The sequence below is a fragment of the Pinus tabuliformis genome, chromosome 5_1 (assembly GCF_031772625.1).
Source record: "Pinus tabuliformis cultivar Carrire ecotype Pingquan chromosome 5_1, CPIR1, whole genome shotgun sequence".
In the NCBI taxonomy this organism is placed as follows: Eukaryota; Viridiplantae; Streptophyta; class Pinopsida; order Pinales; family Pinaceae; genus Pinus; species Pinus tabuliformis.
Genome location: NC_142305.1, coordinates 809,103,598 through 809,108,101, shown reverse-complemented (window position 1 = coordinate 809,108,101; position 4,504 = coordinate 809,103,598). Strand labels below are relative to the sequence as shown.

Sequence of the window (4,504 nt, the reverse complement as noted above, 5' to 3'; positions counted from 1 at the left end):
TTTATTTTCTTTTAGTAACCTAGTGTGTTTGTTGAGTATCGTTTACATTATGTCAGTGTGTTAAGCAGTATACCTGTGGACTTCTAAGAGGCGGATATGGATAGGCCTCCATATAATTTTTTTTGGCTACTCCAGCCTTCATCGTTAGTTGGGAATTCCATGTCATGGTTTCCTAGGACTACATATATTTTGTAAACTCAAGTTGTATGGTATGGCCATAGCCTTTTTAATATAAACTCTACCTCCCGACCTTGAATAAAACACTTTGTATTTTACACTAATTTGGTAGTTTCCTTTTTTTATATCTTGTAAGTGACAGTGCGTTTTTGGTCCTGAAATTTACTATATCACCTATTTTCTCATGACTTTTTGTCACTTGGGCGGAGCAAATTCTAATAGAATCTTGACAATGTAATGAGAACACACCAAAAACAAACATCTCAACCTCTGATTTCTTCATTTTGTGGTCTATAGGCTTCAGAGTCTCACATTTGGAAACTACAATTTTGGGGGTTGAATATCAGAATAACCAACTTTCTTTTAGGTCTGGACCTTCTATAGATGCTTATCCAAAGGAATCGTATTTTGGACTGGTTGATGAGATAATGGTCATGGTCGTTTTAGCAAAGATTACTTTTTGATTCTAATTGTATCTCTTCAGGGTGGAAATATATGCATTTACTACAGGCTAATTAGATAGCCCTCCATCACCTGATATAGGGAATATTTCTACAAACAAAAATTCTTCATCAAAATAATTTGAGGTTTTCATTGAAGAGACAGTTTTATTTCCTATTGATTTCATTTTGAAACACGTAACTTTTTCTTTACAAACTCTTTGATATATTAGGCTTGAATCAAAACTTGGGCAGTGTGTTGGAAATTCCATAGCAAGTTCTAGAAACTCATATTTGGGGCAAATATGATCCTGGAGAGACATTGTGATAAGCATTTTTTCTCCCCATTGTGGCATATTTCCTTCATATATTTCAGGTTGCAGGTCCATTAGCATCCACAAGCTTTCAACCTCCACTAGGTCTGGATCGAACACAAAGATTTTTCTACTCTGGGTGCATCACATGTCATATATAAGGAAACCCTTAAAATATAGATTATACCTCATGTTGATGTGTTTTTCCAAGAAAGGTGAGCAATATGTTATGGGAAGTGCTTTAGGAAGGGCTCTTCTATTCATGTTCAAAGCTTCATTACATTTATCATGTTAATGTTACCTTTTCTGCACATACGAGTCATGTTTGGACAAATTTAGGTGTAAGAATGTCTTCGTTATTCTTTCTTGAAATAGTATAAATCATATATAGGAGGTCCATAAAAAAATACAATATATGACCTACCTTCATTACATTTACCATGTCATTGTTCCCTTTTCTGCACATATGAGTCATTTTTTGGACAAATTTAGGTGTAAGAACATCTTTGTTGTTCTTTCTTGAAACAGTCTGAATCATATATAGGAGGTCCATAAAAGAAATACAATATATGACCTAGGTCTCCATTGGTTGAGATGTATATAGATGTTTTTTTTATCAATGGAACAAAGACATTTCTAGGATTCCATGTTGCCATTCCAATTCTAACTTTTCATCATTTTTGACTTCATGAGTTAGATTCACCATAGGATCAGGTGCATAGATATCCACCTTTTCAACTTGAAGACACCATTGTTCTTCCTTCTCATCACAATTTCCATTTTCACCCAACATTTCAAAATTTTGACAAAATCCATGGTATTCAAAACTATAATTGAAAAACAGGGAGCAACTAACCTTCACTTTACCATACGGATCAGCCAAAGGGATGGACTGATGATCATCATCAGATTTCAGCATAGGAATCACATTATTATTTTTCTCAAACTCATATTGAAATTATGTATTGTTGTAGGTACCAATGGCTCCATTTCCCCTATTTTCAGAAAATTTAGATCCCTCTACCTTCAAGGCTTCACAAACCTTCTCTTCTACCATACAAATATGTCCGTTACATGCATTCAAGGTTTTTTTCCACCTTTCATTGAAAATATAACCATCTGATGGATCTTCTAAGTCATTAGGCTTGGGGAAGTGTGACATGATCCTTTCCTTTTGTAGTGGATTTCCCAGATAGGGTACAAAACTGGTGGATATCTACTTGATTTGTTCATTTCTCATGCTAGAAAAGGCTCGATCCTTATTGTTGTCAAATGTGGGAAAATTGGCAGAATATGGTATCCCCAATCCATAACTATCATGAAGGATCTTTGGACTAGCATCACGTTGAATTCCAATTTGGAAATCCCCATTGTGTTTGGAGGCTAAGTGCTCTTCTACAAGATGACAGGGGCCTTGAAAATTGGGTTGTATATAATCATGACTATCGCATTTCTAGAAGTTGCTTTCCATCAACCTTCACATTAATATGACCAAAGCTCTAAGTGTCGAGAAGGTTTCCCTCAAAAATAGTTGAGAAGTTACAAAGTGTTATGTTTTTAAACTCAAGAGGAGAAAAAAGAAGACTGTCATTTCTAGTCACATCAATCTTTGAATTTTCATCCACCATTTCAAATTTTCCATCACCATCTTCCTCAACAACATTGAGTTTACCTATTATTGTTGGATGTTGATCAAATGAAACAAATCTGAAGTATGATGCTTTATTCTTTGGACCTTCAGTTATCAAACTCTTACACATATCAATTCCAGGAGGAAATGGAACATGAGGAGCCAAAATGGAGAGAAGAACACAACATGATCAAAATTTGAAAACCTAAGTGCTTAATTCTTAGAACAACTACAGTATTCAAATTTTGGACTGAGCATGAAAATGTCATCAAAATAGTCAAACCTATACAAACCTATACACATACATTATATTTACAAACTACGAGTATTATCAAAATTCAAGAAGATTATTAGCAAAACTCAACAAACCTATACACGTACATTAGATTTACAAACTATGATTATTATCAAAATTTTCTCACCATAAAATATAAAATAAGTTTTCAAAAATTATGGGAAGAACATTTTCTCAAAAGTATGTCGTTCAAGCCTCCCTCTTCCCATGGTAAAAATTATATTTGTGCAATCTTTGTGATTTTTGAAGTTTCCATGAACAACCAAGAAGACCAAAAGGGTAGAAGAATTTCATATTCAACAAAACATAGGAGAACAAGGCTTCTGCGTCTAGAACCAAGAATTGAATACCCATGTTCGTGAAGCCCCTTTGTTTGTAAAATTTGAAGACATTGGAGTAACTCCTATTTTTGTTCCCACCATTGTATAATAGCTTAATGGTCCCACTAGTGACTTGCATTTTCACAAAGTTGAATAAAAAACCATGAAAATTTTAGTTGAAAAACAATTATGCTAACCAAAACAAACAAAAGGGATTAGGATATAAAGTTTAATTCCATAAAAATATTATTGCAAAGTGTGGAAGCATTGGTTCATTGGTGAGCTCCACATTATTAGTCATTCTATGAACGGTGTGGCCTTATACCACTGGAATGGCATGAGTTTCATAGGGATAATTTTTGGTGAAAGAACCAAAAAAACCACTGAAATCAAGTATAACAACAAAAAGCATACACATTTCCACTGCTTCTTGTGATTTTGAAAAGGGACCATGGAATAGAATCATCATTTACTTTAACAGGGTGACCAATAATCTTGCCAACCATTGGGATTATAGGTCTCCAAGGAGAATCTACCACCATGGCTATCTAGTTTGTCTTACATGTAGAAGGATCCAACTTCATCTCCTCTAGGCACAAGGTATAGTTTTCCATGCATATTCTTCCTCTGCCACTAAGAGCCATCATAAGAGTAGCCTATCATGCCTTTGAAAAAGAAGCCCTCCACCACTACATGATCAGAGGTTGGCACTGCAATGGCAGAAGGTGCCAAGGGAGGTATCTTGTCCTGCATGTAAAACTAGAATTATACTTCAAAGGGAACTATGAGTGGTGAATTTTCTTAGAAATACTTGATTTTATTTAGTGGAGGGAAGCCACCCTTGGTGTTCATACACTGAATGTAGGAAACCCAATATGCAGACCCAAAGTTTTCATGGAAGTTGGCCTCTACCATAAATTGCTTAGTGCTTGCAGAATTTGAACTAGACTTTGATTGTATATGGTTTCATGAAGCAAAGTAGAATGATCAGTCTTTAGTATCCATGAAAGGAATATATTGTATCAGGAATTTAAACATTTCATACCCTCAACATCAAAAGAGAAATTTGGGACTATGATATGGCTTGTGTTCTTAGATAACTGAATATGTAGCTCTGGTTAGTAATTTATATTTTAAAGAAAAAATTCCAACTAAAAATAAAACAATGAATTATTTTCTAATACGGGAAATGTGTACACAAAAAATTGATACAACAAAAACAAGCCACACATATTCTAGAACAGAAACCATTTTTTGAAAAGACCAAAAAATATAAATGGTAAAACCACAATGGAAAGAGAAAGGTATGGATTGAAAAAAAAGACATC

At 34.4% G+C, this 4,504-nt stretch overlaps 1 pseudogene; it reads right to left on the bottom strand.

Moving 5' to 3' along the window:
- Positions 1-3,152: 3,152 nt before the first annotated feature.
- LOC149167391 (uncharacterized) lies at positions 3,153-4,230 on the bottom strand (annotated as a pseudogene).
- Positions 4,231-4,504: the final 274 nt, after the last annotated feature.